Raw genomic sequence first — 22,706 nt, forward strand, 5'->3', positions numbered from 1 at the left:
TACTGGTCATAACATCTGGAGGGGATCCTGGGTTGTATTCAATCCATTAATTTCAATGGGGCTACTCTGAGTAAAGGTTAGGTATTTACAACCCCATGTTGGCTATTCCTGAAACAAAATCTTCTGAGCTATTGCCTTATCTATGCTTTTACTGTATTTCCAATTACAATTTGTTTCATTTATGCTTATATCTGTTCTTAGCACACATGCTAAGAGCTTGCACGAAAGTAATGCAGATGTGTTTCAGTAAGAATACTTGACTACCATTTGACCAACATGTCACCAGTCGGATGACCTTTCTCACCTTGTCAAGTGTTTGACTCTACTGCACAGATTATTGCAGAATAAATTAATACAACCTATAGGTGGAAATAGGGTAAGTGCTACAAGAGTTCCCCATTTTAGATCCATGAAGTGTTGGAAGGTATGACATCTCAGAAATCCACAATTGCACAAGGCATGCAAAACTGACACATACATGAACTATGTGGAAATGACTCTTTCTTGTGTAGTACATGTTCATCTTCCGTCGGATAGAGGAAAGCACAAACGTACAGAAGCAGCTCACAAACTCTGAGAGATTCTGTACACAGTGCTTTTAATCATTTTTGCACCTGGACAGCCCAGATTTTGTACCAAATGCAGCTAGATTCTACAACTTGTTTAAGTAAGGCAATTCTTTACTGAAGGGTGGTATATAAATAAATATGTTATTTTGTTTCTGTTAATGTTCTGCTGAACTCTTGGCTCAAAACATTTAAGAACAACTGAGTGTATGTAAAACACACACACACACACACACACACACACACACACCAGACATTACCAGTCTCCCTCCTTATGAACCAGCCAAGACTGCATGCACCAAATTCTACATGCTGCACTTCTGTATCACAGAGCACATTCAGCATCACAGTGATGAAGTGTAAAGATTTTACTGACTTCAATATCATAGTGTAAAGAAGCAGAGCTTAGCAATTAATCTGTTACTGGAGAAGATCCAGACATTCTCCCTCCAAAAAGCACACCTGTCATTCTATTGCTGTGAGAGATCACACCATCATTACAGGGGAAAAACCTCAGTGCTTTGTTACAGAAAAACACAATTTCCCTTCCTTTTTTATATTGCTATCGCCAAATGTTGCAGTTGTGCAAATGGCATGAACACATACTGTCTATAAGGAAAATGCGGACCCAACTCTTCCCACCTCCACATCGCAGTGGTGGTAAGATGCCATGAACACCCCCCAGCTTCAGCAGCCTTGGAAATGTTTCTAGAGGGGCACAAGCTCCCATCCTAGATGCTCCAAAGCCACAATCACCTACCTTTGAGGATTATCTGGCACTATTCTAGGATACAGGAGATGTGTGTGGCCACATCCTTAACAGCAGCCACTAGAGACACTTCAGAGGCCTGCACCCCAAGGCAGAAGCGGAAACTGGTTTGCAGAAAGAGTAGAAGCAGAAGTAGTCAAAGGGAGGGGACCAGAAAGAGTGAGAATATTACACAGATTGAGCTTTTAGATATATTCATCCAACATGGAATTTCCAGGTTGCTTCTTATTTTTCAGTGTTGCTAAAAATGCTTTTCAGCTGTAGAGGCTGTAAAGCTAATACACACACAGGCACACACATGACCCTGCGGGGAGCACGACAAATATGTTGGAGGCCTAAGTGCAGCTAATCCATAGAACCTATGAAGCACAGTCATTGTTATGCCACAGCCCCATTCCCTGCACCTGCCTGTGGAGACATTTAGTCATCATCACAAAGGCCTGTTCTTAATTCCAGGAGCAACCACGCTACCGTTGGTTCCACGATCGGATACACTGGTGGCTTTATTGCCAATAGAAGCATCTGGACACCTAACATTTAGGAGCGTGTGTAGGAGAAAGGAAGTGAGGCTGTTGTCATAAACGAAAGGAGTCTCTCGCTTCTCCAACATTCTTTAAGGCAGCCATAACAGAGAGTACCACGAGGGTTACCATGAAGAAGACAGTTCCCCATAAGGTAGGGTTACTCAAGGTTAAGGGTTTGATGACATGTGAATAGTTTCTTATGTCTTGCTATTAACAGACTAAGCCTGCTTCCAGACAGGGGACTCCTAATGCTACCCAGACATCCATTCCTCTGCTGTGATCTGCAAGTGGAATTGCAGTTGACTCTCCACGCTCTCAGGAGTGTCAAACTTTTTCTGTGTATACTTCCCATACCAGTGGGCACACCCTGGCTGCTGTGGACAAGGCCATTTGCAGTTTAGAGAACACTCACTATAACCCTGGTGGTGGTGGCTGTCATTTTATGAGCTTGTTTTTCTTGTAAATAAATATTTTAATAATGATCACCAACACACTTTTCTGGCTTTTGTAAATGAGAGAGGTTTAGGGTTGCTATAACCATACCGCTATGATGCTACAGTCTAATGACACATACTATAATAATGCTGTAGCAGGGCAGAGGGCATGGACACCTGTAGAGGAGGTGGGCTGAGGCGAAGGAAATGGGTGGGAGAGGACGAGGCAGCCAGATCAACTGTCTCACCTCGTTTCATGGGCTGCCTGGCCCTGTGCTATATATAGTATGATGGTGTTATAGTGCTATGCCTCTCTTAATAATAATAATAATAATACAGTGGTACCTATAGATACGAACGGGATCCATTCCGGAGCCCCGTTCACATCTAGAGGTAAACGTAACTAGCGACGGCACGTCTGCACACATGTGTAGCTTTTCACGGCTTCTACGCATGACGTCATTTTGAGCATCTGCACATGTGCAAGCGGTGAAACCCGGAAGTAATGTGGTCCGTTACTTCCGGGTTGCTGTGAACAAAACTCGAATGCACTCAACTCGAAGCGTCTTCAACCCGAGGTATGACTGTAATAATAAAAGTTATAGCCAAAGATGGAAGGCACCTACACCATCAGAGATCATACTTCTCTTCCATTTTTCTGGGTGGGGAAAGTCAGACTTTTTGTGGTTTGACAAAATGGGGAGGAGCCACAGAGAAAATGTAGGATGGCATCATAGGAGAACGGCATTGTGTGGATGTAAGTGAATGAAGCAAAACTATTCTACCCTGGAGTAGAAGCAACCCACATTGAATGGCAATATCTCACATCTCTCCCCAAGTATAGATCAAGACCTTCCCAGGAGAACTGAAAGGAGGAAGTAGAATTTTAATTGTTGTTGTTGGGTTATTTTGCTTTATAGTTTGCACCTTTTTATTATGCTGGGAAACTACTTTGGGGCCTTTTGGTGAAAAGCAGTGAATAAGTTCTATTAAAACACTGATTGACTTCAAACCCTTTCATCCCAGGCAGGTAAGGGTGGTGGGGATGGAAAGATGTCTCTTAATGGAAGAAGCAGCATAAAGTAAGAAATTAAGCATGTGTGCATAGATAAGGATGACGGAAGCAGATGTGTGGGTATCAGTAAGAGAAACCTTAATTTCTGCACGCAGAAATATGTACTATCACCATGAGCAGTTATAAGCCAGCAAAGTGTGTATTTTTGTTTGTGGTGGGTTGCTATGTCTTTGTGGTTAGATTAAGATCTTGTGTTTATAAGCCAATAGCATGACTTTCTTTGTCTTGCTGGGGGCCACTAGCACCCAGACAGTTGCTAAAAGCCTCAGTGCACTGCTCCCAGGATGGTTTTCTTGCATTTGTGTTACCAGCAAAACAAATTGGACAGTACTCATTCTATAAAGCAGCATCAGCTATCCAATGGGTCATGCTGGTTGTGCTCATGGAACTTGGAGTGCAACATCATCAGGGATGAGGGGGGCACAAGTTTCACATCTCTGGCCTAAATGAGCTTTTAGAGAGGTCTTTAGCAAACATCCCTATATTTTATTTTGCAAACCCATGCTTCCTCCAGACTTTTATTTATAAACCCTTTCTTCATGACCATAATGTCACAGGATTTCATGTTTTGATGCAGGAAAAAAAAATAGGGAACTTCCCCACCCCCAGACCACTGGCAGAATGAAGTAATTTCTCAGTATGCTGAAAGCGTTTCTCAAATCTTTCCCCAAACTGCATGATATATGCAAAAATCCCCTTCATCTCCTGCCTCACATAAAATGTCCAGCTTACATAGCCACTGATGCCCACCCTATAAAAAAAATTAAGTACATCCCAATGCACAAACACCAGTGATCGTAACTTAAGACAGTATTCCAAGTGCATATATTGCACTTATATTTATATATTTATACTAAGTCTTTAAGATATTAGAAGTTTTTTATTTTAAAAAATCATTTCCTAATGGTCCCTAATGTGGAATTTGTTCATTAACCACACTGGCATTCTCTCATTCCTAGTACCACCTTGCCTCAATTGCAGTCTGCATTCTAGTAGCAGAGCTTCTATTATGGTAGTTTACAACAACTTCTCCCAGCTTTATAGAGTGAGTTGTTGTTATTAATTATTATTATTATTATATTATTATTATTAACTGAATTTATATACCACCCTATAGCCGGAGGTCTCAGGGCAGTTCACAGAAAAGATCACAACATATAAAATCAGAATAAAAACAACAACCCAATAACCCTCCCTCCAAAAAAGAGCCAAATTTTAAAAGGGTATAGGATGTCCATCAGATCAACCAAAGGCCTAGTTAAAAAAGAACGTTTTTGCCTGGCACCTAAAGATGAAGGCGCCAGGCGAACTTCCCTGGGGAGAGCATTCCACAAATAGGGAGCCACTGCAGAGAAGGCCTGTTCTTGTGTTGCCACCCTCCAGACCTCTCAGGGAGGAGGCACACGAAGGAGGGCCTCACATGATGATCTCAGGGTCTGGGTAGGTTCATACAGGAAAAGGCAGTCCTTGAGGTACTGTGTTCCTGACAGTGGCGTAGCGTGGGGGGTGCCAGGGGTGCCGGCCGCACCGAGCGCAACATTTGGGGGGGCGCGTTTGGCCGGCCCTCCTCGAGGAAGCAGGAACCCCACAGTCCTCGGACCTCCTCCGAAGGCTGGTGGTGGGGCGGAGAGACCTCCTCCCGCCGCCAGCTTTCGGAAGGCTGCTCCGAAGCCTGGGGGTGGGGCGGAGAGACCTTCTCCCCGCGCCAGCCTTCGGAAGGCTGCTCCGAAGCCTGGCGGTGGGGCGGAGAGACCTTCTCCCCACGCCAGCCTTCGGAAGGATGCTCCGAAGCCTGGCGGTGGGGCGGAGAGACCTTCTCCCCGCGCCAGCCTTCGGAAGGCTGCTCCGAAGCCTGGCGGTGGGGCGGAGAGACCTTCTCCCCACGCCAGCCTTCGGAAGGATGCTCCGAAGCCTGGCGGTGGGGCGGAGAGACCTTCTCCCTGTGCCAGCCTTCGGATGGCTGTCCTGAAGACTTGTGGTGGGAGCAGTGGCGTAGCGTGGGGGGTGCAGGGGGGCCTGCTGCACCTGGCGCAACATCTGGGGGGGCGCAGAAGAGACTCGAGTGCTAAAATCCACGGGTTAGGGGGCGCAAATTACTTGCCTTGCCCCGGGTTAGGGGGCGCAAATTACTTGCCTTGCCCCGGGTGCTGAGAACCCACGCTACGCCACTGGTTCCTGAGCAATACTCGGCTAAGGGATATTAGCTGTCAATATGAATAATCAAACAACAACATATAATTGTTCTTTGTTATAGCTACACCATACATTTAAAGCACTCTTATGCCTTTTTAACTGTCAGGCTTCCACAAGAATCTTGCATACTGACCTTGCAGACTTACAATCTGACCTTAAAAGGTAAAGGTACCCCTGCCCGTACGGGCCTGTCGTGTCTGACTCTAGGGTTGCGCGCTCATCTCGCTCAAGAGGCCGTGAGCCGGCGCCATCCGAAGACACTTCCGGGTCACGTGGCCAGCGTGACGAAGCTGCTCTGGCGAGCCGGCACCAGCGCAGCACACGGAAACGCCGTTTACCTTCCCGCTATAAAGCGGTACCTATTTATCTACTTGCACTTAGGAGTGCTTTTGAACTGCTAGGTGGGCAGGAGCTGGGACCGAACGACGGGAGCTCACCCCGCCGCGGGGATTCAAACCACTGACCATGCGATCAGCAAGTCCTAGGCACTGAGGTTTTACCCACAGCGCCACCCATACACCCTTAATAATTCCTACAGTTCTCCTGACTGTGAAAGTGGTATAAGAATGCTTTAAATGTACAGTGTGGATGTGACACTTGTATGGAAAAGTTCACATTAAAAAAATATTTAGATCAGAACGATGTATTAACTGGAGAGCCAAATCACTTTCCCTTTCAACTTTCTTTTTATCAATCTCCTCATTTGAGGGAAGATTCCTCTTTAGAAGTCAAATGTGACTGTGTTGAACTTTCTTGGCAATTGCTCACCTGCATATAATGTGTTGAATTTGATAGCACTGTGGTCACTGTTCCCAATCAGCCAAAGAACACTTGCACATCACTTAAGTCCTGAGCACTGCTTAGGATTAAGTTCAAGGTTGTCTCCCCTCCTGCTCTCTTCCATTGCATTTCTTCACCTCCATTCTTCTATGTTAGTAGCAACCCTACCATTACACCTTCACTGGCTTTACAACTGTTGTCTTGCCTCTTCTAATCAGCATCCACTCCTCTTGGTTCTTGAACTTTGCATGAACCTCTAGGTAGAAAGCCTAAAGTTTGACCTATATAGCTCAACTATTAACCACTATTCTACCTCAAACCTATTGGCTGGCAGGTCATTTCCACAGCTCTGCAAAAGAAGATGAAAGTCCAGCTACTTAAAGATTTAAACATTTCTACCAATGCAAAGGAATGAGTCTGGTCCAGTTCACCATTCTCAACCCTGTGTGAGCAACACAATTATCAAACATGGGCAAAAACATGTGTTTTACTACACAGACTGCATCTCATGCCCCCATGTATTAGCAGATACTGTGAGAAGAGAAGTGTGGCAATGGGGATTAGCTAAAGAACTAGATGGGGCTGGCTAACCACCAGCTCTCCATGTGCTATTGGACTCAGATGATGGAGAGTTATAGTCCAACAATATCTGAAGGGCCACAGCCATTCCTGGTCATAGGAAGCCGTATTATAAGCAGCCAGATCACTGGTCTGTCTAGCTCAGTGCTGGTTTGCAGAAGCTATCTGGGGTTTCAGGCAAAGTTTTTTCACCCAGCTGTAGCTGAACCTTCCAACATTGGATGGACACGAGTTCAGAGGCAGGTTTAGGGAAGGTCAACCAGTTCGCCCACACTGGTGGTCACCGAGCTGAGAGGGCACCATAGGGGGCACTGCAACAATGACTAACAATTGAAAGCAAAAGGAAGGGGAGCACCAAATTTTGGCACCATTGCACACAACACCACTGAAATTTTTAAGTCCGAAGAGGTGTGGGGGAAAAACTTTTCCCTATCCACTTTCTCTACAGCCTGCATAATGTCCAGAAGAAGAAGGTGATCTAGCCTTTTCTCTTTGCAATGAGGCCCCAATTTAGTAGCCCCACAAGATTGCTTTTCATCACTGACTGTGGAAAAAATAGGAGAATATAAGCTGTACAACAGTATCAGGCAGCAGATGTCTTTCTAATAATTTTCCTCTACAGAATGTTGTTCACTGTTGGCTCTTTTGAAGGTGGCAGGACATGAGCATGTGCCCTTGTTTAGTGGCACAAAAAAGACAAAAAATGTTTCTTGCCTCAAGATGTGATTTATATAGTGCACTACTGCATTTTATCATTTTGTAGACCTTGGCAAGGACAACTCTACCATTAGACAGAGCAAGGCAACTGATTTGAAGTAAATAATAATAATAATAATAATAATAATAATAATAATAATAATAATAATAAACCCAGTGAATTGTTATTGGCCCCATCTGCACTATACATTTAAAGCAGTATCGTACCACTTTAATCAGTCAAGGTTTCCCTGCAAATTCCTGGGAACTGTGGTTTATTAGGGGGTTTCCTAAGAACTTTCAGCACCCTTAATGTTTTTATTATGTTTTTATATAGGCTGTAAACTACCCAGAGTGGCTGGGGAAACCCAGCCATATAGGCAGGGTATAAATAATAAAATTATTGTTGTTACTGTTATTATTATTAACAAACTGCACTTCCCATGATTATTTGGTGAAAGCCATGACTATTTAAAATGGTAAGCTTCTGCTTTAAATCTATAGTACAGAAGAGGCAATTTTTTTCATTTCTGCTCTCAGGGAAAGAGGGAGCCAATTGTGGGATATTCTGTCTCAGGTGCCAAAATACCTTGAACAGTTTTGGAGACTCTGAACCTTGATTTTAGGATGTGAGAACATTTGTTGCTTCACCTCAGGTAGGAAAATGTCTTGGGCCAGGGTCTGGAGCCTGGCCAGTGTAAATCCCAGATCTGCTCTCCTATGAATCGATAAACACCAGGAGTACAAGGCAAACTATTGCATCAATACATGTGAACTGTTTTTAAAAAACAGCCAATATGTTTCATGAATGCAGATGGCTAAAAACAATGGAGGAAATAGAAGGAAGTGGCACCTGGAAGGATGCTTGTTTTGTTTACACAAAGTTCCAGATCCAGGATACAATCTAAATAGATATACTATGCTGGTGACTTGGAATAACTCCTCAAGGGAACAGTCAACATCAAGCAAAAACAATGGGAGGCATTTTGAAAAATTTATAACACCGTAACTTGAAAGTCATAATTGACAGTTTACAAAATGAAGATGTGATAGCGCAGAAGAGACAATGTACACAAACCTCTGTAGCAGTGCTCTGGAATTTTTTGCTCCATTGGTTTTTGTTCTTAAATATATAGGACAAGCAGGTGAGTAGAAGACATTCCCGATGTCCAGTGAGTTTCACGGCTCCTTCCCACGAGGTTTCCCCACAGTTAAGTCCCATAGTGATGGACCTGCTCCCAAGTTGCATGCATAAGATGCCTGCTGTATTCAGGCAGCCAGATTCAATTCAAGGGCAGAGACTAGATGGTTCAGGAGTGATAGGAGATAGCTCAGCTTGCAGAGCATGAGACTTTTAATCTAAGGATTGCGAGTTCAAGCCCCACCTTGGACAAAAGATTCCTGCATTGCAGGGGGTTGGACTAGATTATTCTCATGGTCCCTTCCAACTGTATGTGTCAGGGGTTTAGGAGCAGAGGCACGGGCAAGGGAGGAAACAGAGAGCGAAGGGGAGGAGGCAGAAGAAAAGATGAGTGATGACGACGACCCGAGATCTCCTAGTCTTTCTAGTGAATCAGAGGATTCACAGAAAGGAGCACCAGTGGCCAGGGCAAGGGGGGCACCCCAGGAAGATAGAGCCAGAGGGGACTCAGGGGGGAGCAGCTGGAAATCGGGACCAGCGTCACCGCCAGGAAGCAGGGAAGAGGAAGGGAGCCAGGGGGGAAGCGCTGGCAGCTCACCACAGGAGGGAGGGCATGAGTCAGGAGTGGCCACACCTCCATCGGGGAGCGAAGAAACGGTTAAGAGGAAAGTGGAAGGTTGGGCGCGCGCGCCAAGTTCAAATGCAGAGGAAGGCGGCGCAGTAAGCAGCCCCGAAAGGGAACCAGGTCCTAAAGCCCGGCGCAAGGAGGCAGGAGGGTCCGGGTCAGCGTCAGAAGAATCCCGGAAGGAAGAAGCCCCGGGGGGTAGAGGGACCCAGAGGAGGACAGTCAGGCGGAAAAGGTGGAGCAAGGCTAGGATATTAAGTTGGTGCACACGGGGCGGAGACTCAGACGGAGCTTCGCCGATCTAGCTACTAGACGTAGAGTTTGCGCGCAGCAGCGTGAGAATGGAAACTGTAATTCAATAAAGACTTTTACTTAATGATCGCTGGCTAGCGTGATCCTCTGTGAGCTAGGATCTTCAAGCAGCTCTGACAGTAAGCTCCGTCTCATCATTGTGGGCATCTACAGCCTCGAGGAGGGGAGAGAAACAGGTGCCTACTAGCGAGCTCACGAACGGCAGACGACATGACGGCTGAGCAGCAGATAGAGGACCTCAGAAAAGCAGTGGCACAACTGAACGCCGAGGTTCTCGCATCCAGGAAGAGAGAGGAGGAGGCAGCTGCCGCCTGCAGGGATCTCCAGGTCAGGTTAGACGTGCTGACAAAGCAGACACCCCGGCAGGAGGGAATTGGGTTGGCGAGACGGACAGGCGGGCTAGTCTCTCACTTCGATGGGAACCTGCAACAGTATCCCAACTTTAGAGCCGACGTACTGTGCGCACTGCAACTGCTGCATAAAGACTTTAGAGATGAACAAGAGAGAGTGGGGTTCATCATGTCCCATCTGCATGGGGATGCGAAAGCATGGCTACGCAATTTATGGAGAGATAAGGATCCGGCGCTCCAGAATGCGGATGCCTTTATTAAAGCGATGGATGGGTGCTTTTTATCAAGTATTGACGTGGATCTTGCACGGAAGGAGGTGCATGGGCTGAGACAAGGGAGGGCCAGCGTCAGGCAGTATCATGCCCGCTTTTTCGCCTTGGTCAGTGCCCTGGAATGGGACAGAGATTCGGCTCCGGTAAGAGACCTCTTTTGGGAGGGGCTGCACAACTCGATTAAAGATGAGATCGCGAGGGGGGAGAGACCCCGAACCACCCAGGAGGTCGTGCAGAGGGCACTGGCAGTGGGGGTGAGGCTGGAAGGACGTCCGTGGAGCAGGGAAGAAGGGCGTGGAGGGCGCGAACCAGCCGGGGGCCCCTCCTTCCTTCCCAGAGAAGCAGCGCGGGCGCAATCCACGCCTCCGCCAGGAGGAGGAGCCGAACCTATGGAGGTTGGAGGTGCAAGGGCTCAGTCAGCAACCAGAGCCCTAGCACCGGCAGCAGTGAAAGCGAAGCCTCCTAGAGGGAACAGGAAGTGTTACGTCTGTGAGGAACCAGGGCATATGGCAAAAGAGTGTCCCCAGAGGCCCCACAAGCTCACTGCAGCCTCGGCAATGGTGACTGCAGCAACGCAGCAAGCAGGACCACAGCAGGGAAACGACGCAGTCTGGCTGGAGGAAGAGGCACTGGGGCCCAGCCAGACGTGTTAGTGACGCAGTCCCCAGAGATTTTACAGCCCGTGAACCCCCTCCCGCCCAAACCAGTAGTGAGGCTCACAGCATCTCTCCAGCTGCCCAATGGAATCACCATAGACGTGCCAATCACCATCGACTCAGGCAGCAATGCGGACTTTATAGGACAGGACTTTGTCGACAGGCACGCTGTGCAGTTGCTGCCGGCCACACTGCCCCTGCAGGTTGTCACGGTGGATGGCAGGGAGCTGCTCGGGGGGCAAGTGGTGAAGCAGACGCCACCAATGGTGATGCGACTTGGGAATCACAGAGAAATCATCAGCTTCAACGTCACTCAACTATCTGACACGCCCGTTGTATTGGGCATGAGTTGGCTGGACAAGCACAGCCCAACGATGGCTTGGTACCAGAGGCAGCTGACCTTCGGCTCTTCCTTTTGTGCTGAACACTGCATAGTGCCCAGGCAGGAAGGAGAGGAAGAGGAGTCACAGCTGCTGCTAGGCACGCTGCAAGCGATTCCCCACAAGTACGCTGAATTTTTGGAAGTTTTCTGCGAGAAGGAGGCAGACAGGCTACCCCCTCACAGACCATATGACTGCAAAATTGACCTGCTGCCGGGGGCGGCGCTGCCTAAAGGGAAACTGTATTCCATGTCAGAGGACGAACTGCAAGAACTCAAGGAGTTCATTGATCATAATTTGCAGCGCGGCTTCATCCGGGAGTCCAAGGCAGTGGGGGGCAGTCCCGTATTCTTTGTTAAGCAGCGGGACACGCCCCAAAAGAGACTCGTAGTGGATTACAGGATTTTGAACAGTGTGACTAGGCCATCGGACTTCCCCATGCCCCGAATTGACGACCTCCTCGCGAAGGTACGGAAGGGCAGAGTGTTCACCAAGTTGGACCTGCGGGGGGCGTACAACCTCATTCGCATGCGGGAGGGTGATGAGTGGAAGACAGCCATGTTCACGCCCCTGGGGACCTACGAATATAGAGTTATGCCTTTTGGATTGCAAAATGGCTCCCACGTTTTTCAAGCATTTATGCATCACGTGTTGGCGGGACTGCTCTACAAGACGTGCGTCTGTTTCTTAGATGACATCCTGATCTTTTCGGAGTCGCAGCAGGAGCATGACAAGCACGTCAAGGAAGTGCTGAGCAGGCTAAAGCAACATAGGCTCTACGCCAAGCTGGAGAAGTGCCAATTTGACGTGACGGAGGTGGATTTTCTGGGCTACAAGCTGTCTGACAAGGGGCTCGCCATGGACAGCGCCAAGGTTCGAGCGGTGTTGGATTGGAAGAGCCCGCGCAACCGGAAGGAGGTCCAACGGTTTGTCGGCTTTGCGAACTTCTATCGCAAGTTTATCAAGGGCTTCGCGATGCAGACGGCGGCCATCACTGACACGCTTAGCTCCAAGAAAAAGAAGTTCATTTGGACAGAGCAGGCGGAGCAGTCCTTTCAGGCACTCAAGCGTCTCTTCGCGTCGGAAGAGCAGCTGCTTCATGTCAACCCCAGCAAGCCGATGAGGGTGGAGACAGACGCTTCGGACAGAGCCGTGGGGGCGGTCCTGCTGCAGAAAGACCCGCAGGGGGTGTGGCGACCGGGAGCGTTTTACTCCAGGAAGCTCAGCAAGTCCGAGCAGAACTACACCATATGGGACAGGGAGTTGCTGGCAATTCATGCAGCGTTCAAGGCGTGGAGGCACTTTCTGATCGGCGCCAAGCACACGGTGCAGGTTTGCACGGACCACAAGAATCTAGAGCACTGGCGCACGGCACAGTTCCTGAACCAGAGGCAGATACGTTGGGCTGAGTTCTTTGCGAACTTCGACTTCCGAATAGAGTATGTCCCGGGGGACACCAACATCATGGCAGACGCTCTCTCCCGTAAGCCACAGTATCTGGAGGACGCAACACCAGCGGCCGCCATGCACATCTTCGCACCGACAGTGTGGGCGTGCGCCGCGGCGACCGTGGACCTAGAGGCGGTACGGCGAGCGTTGCAGGGGGACTCCTTCGCACAAGCAAAGATGGCAGAGGTGCAAAGGGGCAAGGCAGCGGCCGACGGTTTCCAGCTAAGAGATGGATTGCTCATCCGTAAAGGGGCCATCTACGTGCCGGGAGACGAACTTCGAGCCAAGGTGCTGCAGCAGCTGCACGACGCGCCCACGGCCGGGCACTTTGGCAAGGAGAAGACGGTGGAATTAGTAGCCAGGGATTTCTGGTGGCCTGGAATGAGAGGGGAGGTCGCAGACTACGTGGCGAGGTGTGACACCTGCCAGAGGGCCAAACCAGTGCACAAACCGCCGGCCGGACTGTTGGAACCGCTGCAAACTCCGGTCGAACCTTGGGAAAGGGTGGCCCTGGACTTTGTCACGGATCTGCCCAGCTCAAGGGGCAAGACGGCAGTGCTGGTGGTGGTGGACCTGTTTTCCAAGATGGCGCATTTCATTCCGTGTGCTAAGGTGGCCACGGCGGAGCAAACCGCCAAACTGTTCATAGACCACGTGTTCAAGGTTCACGGTCTGCCACGGTCTATTCTGTCCGACCGGGGGCGGCAGTTCATCTCGAATTTCTGGCAGAAGCTGATGGGCTTCCTGAACGTCAAGATCAACCTGGCGTCGGCGAGACACCCGCAGACCAACGGGCAAGCGGAGCGGGTCAATGCCATCATGCAGCAGTACCTGAGATGTTATGCAAATCAACAGCCTGCGACGTGGGTGGATTACCTGCCGCTTGCCGAGTTCGCCTACAACAACACGAAGCACGTGTCCACGGGGGTCACGCCGTTCTTCGCCAACAACGGGAGGCACCCCAGAACCTTCCCGGGACTGGAAAGAATGGGGGAGGGGGAGCCGCAGACAGCAGATGCGTTCGCGTCGGAGCTGCAGGAAGTCCACGATCAGCTGAGGCGCCACCTGGAGCTGGCCAAGCACGCATACAAGGTACAAGCAGACAAGCACAGAAGGGTTGGAGAAGAGCTCCACGTGGGAGACTGGGTTTGGTTAGCAGCCCACGCAGTGCCGGCCAGGTCGTTGGCCAAGAAGAAACTAGGGCATAAACAACTGGGGCCCTACCAAGTCGAAGAGCAGGTCAACCCGGTAGCTTTCAGACTGGCACTTCCGGAGGGTTCCAGAATGCATCCGGTATTCCACAGATCGGTGCTCACTCCCTACAAGGCACCGCACAGGTTCCAGGAACCCGGAACGGCGCCGAGTCCGGCCAGAGACAGAACAGGGCACGCGGGAGTGGCACAGAAGGAGCGCATCAACGAAGTCACGGAGATTTTGGACTCCAGATGGGGGGAAGAGGGGGTAGAATACTTTCTCGCCAAGGAGGGCACCCCGGCCAGTGCGAACAGCTGGGTGCCGGGCTACGCCTTAGACGAACCTCTGCTCAAAGACGAGTTTCATGCCCTCTTCCCACATAGACCTATGCCAGCAGACTTTTTCGACGACTGGCTTTTCACGCCCACGCTTTCGGCCAGCACGTTCCGGGGGTTCGACTCGGACGAGGAACCGACACGAGACGTCCGTTCCCCGGAGGGGTCACCCTCGGGATCCGCCTCAGAACCCTCGTATTGGTGGGACGATAGGCCAGAGGAGCAGTTCCGCAGAAAGTGGCTGGAATGCTCAGGACGCGCAACGCCGCCAGGAGGAAGTGAGGGAGAGACGGACATGGACATTTTCGGGGACGACCCTGGTTTCGAGCACGGCGGCACAGAGATGGAAGCGGAGGTGACCGTCGTCGACGAGAGCAGGGAGGAAGACCCGGGAGAGTTCAGATGGAGGCCCGCCACGGGAAGCGACCGATATCCGACGTTCGTCCCTTTGCAACAGCAGCCCCCAGCTCCAGCACCGGAAGGAGGGGAGGGGGGAATGGGGGGCTTCGAGGGGGGGACGGATGTCAGGGGTTTAGGAGCAGAGGCACGGGCAAGGGAGGAAACAGAGAGCGAAGGGGAGGAGGCAGAAGAAAAGATGAGTGATGACGACGACCCGAGATCTCCTAGTCTTTCTAGTGAATCAGAGGATTCACAGAAAGGAGCACCAGTGGCCAGGGCAAGGGGGGCACCCCAGGAAGATAGAGCCAGAGGGGACTCAGGGGGGAGCAGCTGGAAATCGGGACCAGCGTCACCGCCAGGAAGCAGGGAAGAGGAAGGGAGCCAGGGGGGAAGCGCTGGCAGCTCACCACAGGAGGGAGGGCATGAGTCAGGAGTGGCCACACCTCCATCGGGGAGCGAAGAAACGGTTAAGAGGAAAGTGGAAGGTTGGGCGCGCGCGCCAAGTTCAAATGCAGAGGAAGGCGGCGCAGTAAGCAGCCCCGAAAGGGAACCAGGTCCTAAAGCCCGGCGCAAGGAGGCAGGAGGGTCCGGGTCAGCGTCAGAAGAATCCCGGAAGGAAGAAGCCCCGGGGGGTAGAGGGACCCAGAGGAGGACAGTCAGGCGGAAAAGGTGGAGCAAGGCTAGGATATTAAGTTGGTGCACACGGGGCGGAGACTCAGACGGAGCTTCGCCGATCTAGCTACTAGACGTAGAGTTTGCGCGCAGCAGCGTGAGAATGGAAACTGTAATTCAATAAAGACTTTTACTTAATGATCGCTGGCTAGCGTGATCCTCTGTGAGCTAGGATCTTCAAGCAGCTCTGACAGTATGATTCTGTGATAAAGAGGTAAGGAAGGAGAAATAAACATCCAAAGAGTGAGCAGCCAATTAGATCAATTCCCCCCTGCAACACAAAGTCTGCAGACACTTGACACACAAAGTGACTGCAGCATGGAGCATTTAGGGAAGAGGGATCCAACATGAATGTACAGTTTCATGTATGGCTGGGGGAAGAGAGAGAAAGATAAATGGCAGGTGAGGCCCAGCAAACCAGAAGGAGACAACTTTGTGTGGAGTGTCAGCATCATGTTAAGATTCTCTTGCTTTAAGACCACTTTTTCTGCTTCATATGGGCAATCGTTTAGCCTGTGCACTCATTTAGGTAAAAATTGTAAGAGGTTTTCCAACACTCACTAGAGCTCAAGGTAGTCAAGAGTAGGACATAAATCAACACACCTCATATGTTCATCCAACTCAACTCTAAAATGAATGAAGCTTTTGTTCCCATGACTGTTCTCAGAAGGGTATGTATGGCTTTGACTCCCTTGAGACTTAAGCCTTTCTTTGGACTTCAAAACTATTTTCATTTAGAGATAGTGGATGTTCATCCTGCTCCCCCCCACCCCCCGTCCACATTCTTCTTTACTTACAGGGGAAACATATGTATTGCAAAAAGCAAACAAAATTAAGGCTCTAAAAAGCATTTAGAAAATTGACTTCATTCACTGACTTCCAAGGGTATTCTGTACATTTTCTATTTGCTAAATGGGGAGGGGGCGGGGGGGGGGGGCAAAACATGTGTTTTACCAACAAAGCTTCATAGAGGACACTATAAGAAGGGGTGAAGTGGGGGTGGAGGGGAGAATTGTGCTACCAAAGTAGCAGTTGGCAGCTGGGTTCTTCAGCACCATAATGGCAGTGTAGAAAACTGTCTCATTATGAAAGCAGCGTACCCTCCCGAGTTCTCGTTTCTTAATGAAAGCTCCACTTTTAGCTACTACAGAAACTCACAGCCTCCTCTGTGATACCAAAGCTTCATATAAAGCCACACTGTAATTGAAACTAGTATTGGTTTCTTTAAAAAAAGGATAGTAGCATCAGTCCATAAGCACTTGAAATGGCAAACGCCTTAAGCAAGGAAGCCCAAATTCAAAGCTTGACTGTATCGTTTATTTAACCTGATTTTGATTTCGTAGGCCCCTTACACAAAATTAGTTCTAGGTCAACTCACAAAAAGAAATTGACAACCATAACAATAAAATATGGAACACCAAAAATAAAGAGATACCTGCAAGACATCACCAGCATTAAACCAATTCACACTAAATGTAGCCCGTCACATACCACCAAACGCCTAGGAGTAGGGAAAGTAATGCTTGGGCCAAGCGAGCCTCAGTGAGGAGGAACCTTCAAACTGTAGCATCTAAAACTGTTGTTAAGTGTTTGTTTCTTAAATGCATTTCACTTCTAGTTAATATATATGCAGCAAAAGCCTGTCCATGTTTACTTGGAAGTAAGTCCTACTGTGTTCAGTGGGACTTACATCCAGAGAAAGAATGCATAGCTTTGTAGCCTCAATGTTGCAAATAGATCTTTGTTGGTGTCACATTCCAAAACTGGACAGATCAGTGGATACAAGATGATCTAGAATAACAGTAATAATAATAAAGTATCCTTGCCATGGCTACATGAAAAGAAGTTTGAAGGCATGACCCTGACTGGTATTTTAAATGAACAATAAAATACAGTATTTAAAGGAGCAAAGCGAGCTCTATATCAGGATAAGAATGTGAACTCCTCAAGAGTTAGGCAGTAAAAACTAGAAGCAAAGTCTTGGGGGGGGGGGTTGCACCCCTCCTGGAATTTAAGGTCAGGTATCTATGTGGTTTACAACCCACCAATGATCATTTGATTATATTTCAAATTAGTCAAACAACTGAGCTGTGGAGGAGGGCTGATAAAACAAGATAAGGAGCTGAGGGGAATGGGCAGGCTAGCAGTGGAAGACAATGAATGTGGAATTTAGACAAAGCACTTGAGACCAGAAAACAACACTGCATTTCACAACCTCTTAAGCAAGCTGCAAGAGCAAACCAAGCTCCGGGCACCCAGGAACAGACTGGCTAATGCAATACACATTCAAGAGTGCTTCTGTATTTTTTACACCAACCAATTGACTAAATTGGCAAGGCCAATTCCCATATTAATAATTATCACACTGCAAACAAAAAACCAAAAAACCAAACAAAAACAAACAAAAAAGCACCTTATGGCAAAGTGGGGGTGGGGGGGGCAAATATAAGAAACATAATCAACCTTTCTACAAAGTAAAGAAGTCATTATCTTTTTACCATGCAGATACATTAACAGGTATGCGTTAACATTGAATACCATCTGATTCTTCGAAGGCCACATCATGTTATTTTTTTCAGACATGTCCATCAGCCTGGTAATAAGCAATGTGATTATATACTCCCTCAATAATAAATTGCCAAAGTGAGGTTAGAGTGCAATCCTTAACCCACTTATCTGGAAGTAAACCCAACTACACTGTTAGGAACCAACAGATACACACACTTGGAGTAAGCCCAAGTGACAAACAATGAGTCTCACACCTGAGTAGACATGCATAGGATTGCACTGTTAGTGCCCACACTGGAAGTCACCACCTGCACTAACTTCCTGAGGCATATAACACAGGTGTGTGGAGAACCTGTATAGGACTCCAATTCCAATCCGCCCCAGCCAGCACAGCCAATGGTCAGGCATCCCCTGAGTTGTAGCCCAGTGGCATTTGGTGGGACATCAGTTCCTGGTATAATGGAAAGAGGAAATAACCAGGTGGTCCTTCACCCCAGATGAGAAAGTACACATCCGCACCAATCACAGTTCTAGATGCTGTGTATACATATACATATGAAGCACATTCAAAGAACTTCCCTTCCCAGCAGAAAATAATCTTGGCAATTGTAGTTTGCCACTCACAGAGCTATAATTCCCAACACCCTTAAACTACAGTTCCCAGGATTCTTCAGGGGTGGGTGGGTGTGCTTTAAAAGTCTAGTGTGTACAAAATGCAGAGTATGAAGTAGCCTGAACCTTCCATATTTTTCCTTGCACCTCTACTGACAAATAAATACACATTTGGTTACATTTTAGGGAAGCAATGTATTTAGGATCCCCCCCACAAGATATGCCCCAAGTTGATTTTGCAACACATAAGGGGGGGGGGGAGCTGAGAGCTAGAAGAGGAAATTGAAGGAAGTGCTGAATATAGTTTGCTGGGCTCTCATCAGGGCTGTAATTCTGCAGAGTACAGAAGGGGAAAACTTGGATTCTGGTTTTGGGAACAAGATTCAATTTCTCTAGAATCTTTCTTTTAAAAAGAGCGCGCTTGCAAGTTTCTAGTCCTTACGGACGGAAGGTAAGCTCGCAAAGTTTGCAGCAAACTACCTTCAGAAATCTCAGAAGGGGACATTTCAGTCAGAGGGGAGGGGCTGAAAAAAGAGTTCCGGTAGTTGTGGGGAGTACGCCCTCCGTGCCTTGAATAGCTCCTTCCTCCCTAACCGGAATAAAACGATGCAAAGCAGTAAACACAGCAAAATGGTGCGAAATGTACATTTTAAAAAAATTAAAAAGTTGTTCCCGTGGGCTCAATGTGCAAGATTTATCCGTGTCCGCGTTTCTTGAGCTAGAAACTGGATTGAACTGGTGCAGGATTCACACCCTGACCCTGACCCGTTCCCCCTCCCCAACCCGAGAGAAGCAAGTCCTCTATTGGGTTCGCAGGGAAGCACCACGAAGCGGGCAAGCAGATCGCCACCGCCGCCCCCCCCATCCATTCCCCGTTATTCATTTCCAAGAAATGGTACGAGGCAACGCTCACCGGTGAAATTATCCATTTTATATTCCCACCCACCCTCAAAAAAAAATATCTCTCTCTCTCTCTCTCTCTCTCTCTCACACACACACACACACACACACACACAAAGAGGGGCTTCAGCAGAAGTCTGGAGGAGGACCAAGGATGTTGCAAGATTTCCTCACCAAACCGGGGCTCGACTCGATGGCCTCTGCGCTCCCTTCCCAAGGCAGAGGCGGCACCCGTGTGGCCCCGAACCAACAGGACGCGTTTCTGAAACGGAGACGCCTTGCCCAGGCGACCTCAGTCAGGATGAAGCTCCACTGACAGCCGCCGGGCTTCTCAGTCCGCCTCGGAGCCAGCCAAATGCGCCCCCCCCCGGGCCCCCTCCCAACGAAGCCTTGTCACGGAGCCGAGAGACACCGGGACGCGCCCTCCCGCCACTTTGGAGTAGCCGCAAGCTCTCCAAGCCCCAGCTCAGTGCTGCCACGACGACCGACCTGCTCTGGGCGCCTCCTCCCTGCGTCTCGCCCATCCTCGGCGGCAGCCCAGCAGCAGCGGCGGCGCTTCAAGTCCTCGCCATCGCTGTCCCGCCGCGAGCAACACTCCGCAGGCGTCGAGCTCAGCTGAGGGAAGAAGAGGCGCGAAGCGGCCGCCCCGGGCTGGCCCCGCCCCTTCCCTGGGCGGCCAGGTGGCGGGCGGAGGAAGCGAGCCGGGCGCCCTCGGAGCTGCCGGTGGGGCTGAGGCGCGAGGCGTTGTTTGTTGACCGACTCGGTCGCTATCTCTGCCGCCTTCCCCCAACCAAGTAAACCCGCCCTTTACTTCCTCCTTCCCCGCCGCTGGTTTCAAAATGTCAGAGGGTGAAGTGATGTAGCGCCCGGCCTTCTTCTGAAGAAGGCTGCTGGTCGCCACAGTCTGAGGCGCACTTGACTCCGAAGTCAGCCCCGCTGAGTCCGCTGGGGTCGACCTCTCTCCTTGGTCGGTAGCGCTGCAGCCCATAGGTTTGATGAGGCCCTAAGCTACTGGAGGTAATGGCGCCCTTTATATGTCCAGCGGTCCTTTGTCAACAACAAATTGTCGCTGGTTTTTCTGTTGAATATATGCTATGTGGTGATTTATGGACCTAATCGGTATCTAAAGCCATTTGCACATGTTGCCATGCAACCAGTCCATGAGGGAGGTAAAGGGACCACAAACAGGAGTTTGCCACCCAAAATAACAGCCTTGAACTGAATTCTTCCTTTACTGTGAGGGATATAAAGGTAAACGTAAAGGGACCCCTGACCATTAGGTCCAGTTATCACCGACTCTGAGGTTGTGGTGCTCATCTCGCTTTATTGGCCGAGGGAGCCGGCGTACAGCTTCCGGGTCATGTGGCCAGCATGACTAAGCCGCTTCTGGCAAACCAGAGCAGCGCACGGAAACGCCGTTTACCTTCCCGCCAGAGCGGTACCTATTGATCTACTTGCACTTTGATGTGCTTTCGAACTCCTAGGTTGGCAGGAGCAGGGACCGAGCAATGGGAGCTCACCCCATCGCGGGGTTTTGAACCGCTGACCTTCTGATCGGCAAGTCCTAGGCTTTGAGGAAGCCAGTGATATTTTAGCAGAGCAGGCGGGGCCCATTACTTACATCACAGCAACCTACACAACACAAAACACTGTTGCTGTATGTAGGTTTTATTTTATTTGTTTTTTTATCTTTTATTTTGGAAATGTACATCCAGGTTTTTTCCCTTAAATTTTTTGGGGGCCCCCCAAGAGAGTGGGGCCCTAAGCTATAGCTTGTTTAGCTTATGCGTAAATCCGGCACTGCTGCAGCCTGAAAACAAACGTCCCTTGACGACACCAGAAAGCATTTGAGCTTTTGGTTTGGTGCCATAAGATTGCACGATGCTCTCTCAGTCGCTACACACTCTACCTTTCCCCGCAAAGAATTCTGGGCACTGAAGTTTGCATGCCAGGGGGTTGGACTAGTTGACCCTGCTGGGGGTTCCTTCCAGCTCTACAGTTCTGTGATTCTATGGTGAAATGTTGCTGGGAACACTTACCCTGAGAGGGGGTCAAACTATAGGGCCCAGAATTCTTCAAGGGGGAAGGATGTACAGTGTGTGTGTGTGTCCCCTGCCTCAAACTGAAGGGTCATGCCCCCAAGTCAGAGAAGGAGGGAGGAGGCATGTCATTCCAATGCAAAGATGATCTTGTGCTATGGATGTGGTCACCACCTTGGACAGCTTTAAAAGAGGGTAAGACAAATACGTGGAGTAGAGAATAAGGCAATGGCTTCTAGTGAGGGTGGCTGTGTACAGCCCCCAGCAGCGGAGACAGTATGCTTCTGAAGACCAGTAGGTGGTAATCATGAGGAGGAGGAGAGGGTGCTGTTGTGCTCACTTACAGCTTGTTTGCTGCTGTGAGAGCAGAGTGCTGGACTACAGGGGCCTTTGATTTGATCAATGAGGGCTCTTCTTACATGGATTGTTTAAGCCCTTATGGTGACTAAGATACGTTGAGCCTGGAAGGATGACTACTCACTGTCTTACTATGCAATAGTCCGAGGACCTCACTGCTCTGGCAACATTCAAACATATTTCATATGGGCATCAATCTTGTGTGGATATCTGCAAGGCTTATATTAGCTCATGTTTCATTTAAGATCTGTGTACTGATGTGGTCTACTGTCATTGTTAGTATTGTTTCATTATTATTATTATTATTATATTTTCTGTTGGCTCACTCTCTGTTCTTTAATTTTATTTCTTCTTTTCCTTATTACATATGCATTAAAAAAACAACAATTGAAGGATGCTGGGCCTTTGATCTGATCAAGGAGAGCTCTTTTTATGTTCCTGTGAACAATGCGGATATCATTACTTTTCTCTCTCCCTCCCTCCCACCCTGTTCAACATCCAGCCTGAGGCCTTTGGAATTTTTCAAAATAAAAATGGCAGACTGACCCTTAGCCATGCTTGTTCAATGTAACCTACCTCTTCCTCTGCTTAGCTTATTTAGTAGCGCTCTCTCTCTCTCAGCAAAGTTTGTTTATTCAGCATGGCATGTGGTGCATTGGCAAATAGCACCACAGGAGATGGTGTCATAGTCCCTACTGTGAAATAAGTAGTGGTGTTTCATCTCTACTCCACTGCACCACTGCATACCATGCTTCTGATCTGCATTGCTTGCACTTGAGCCACATTGAGGATGAGTGTTGCTAGGTGCTTAAAGGACACCATGGCAGATTTGCACAAATGTATAGGGTGCAGAGTTGTAAAGAAAGAAGGGGAGTTTTAAAACAGGGGG

The 22,706-nt window shown here is 49.0% G+C and overlaps 1 protein-coding gene across 3 annotated transcripts in view; it reads right to left on the minus strand.

Moving 5' to 3' along the window:
- PIK3R5 (phosphoinositide-3-kinase regulatory subunit 5) overlaps window positions 1–20,067 on the minus strand; it is a 62,926-nt gene extending 42,859 nt beyond the window's left edge. The window contains exon 1 of one of the 3 annotated variants that reach the window (XM_081184457.1): window positions 19,911–20,067. The gene's annotated coding sequence lies outside the window, so the exon portion shown is untranslated. Of the gene's footprint in view, window positions 1–1,326; window positions 1,447–19,595; window positions 19,614–19,910 lie in introns of those variants that run through there. The other 2 variants (XM_081184460.1, XM_081184458.1) reach the window with 2 other exon arrangements.
- Window positions 20,068–22,706: the final 2,639 nt, after the last annotated feature.

The sequence above is a fragment of the Podarcis bocagei genome (assembly GCF_964188305.1).
Source record: "Podarcis bocagei genome assembly, chromosome: 2".
Taxonomy (NCBI): Eukaryota; Metazoa; Chordata; class Lepidosauria; order Squamata; family Lacertidae; genus Podarcis; species Podarcis bocagei.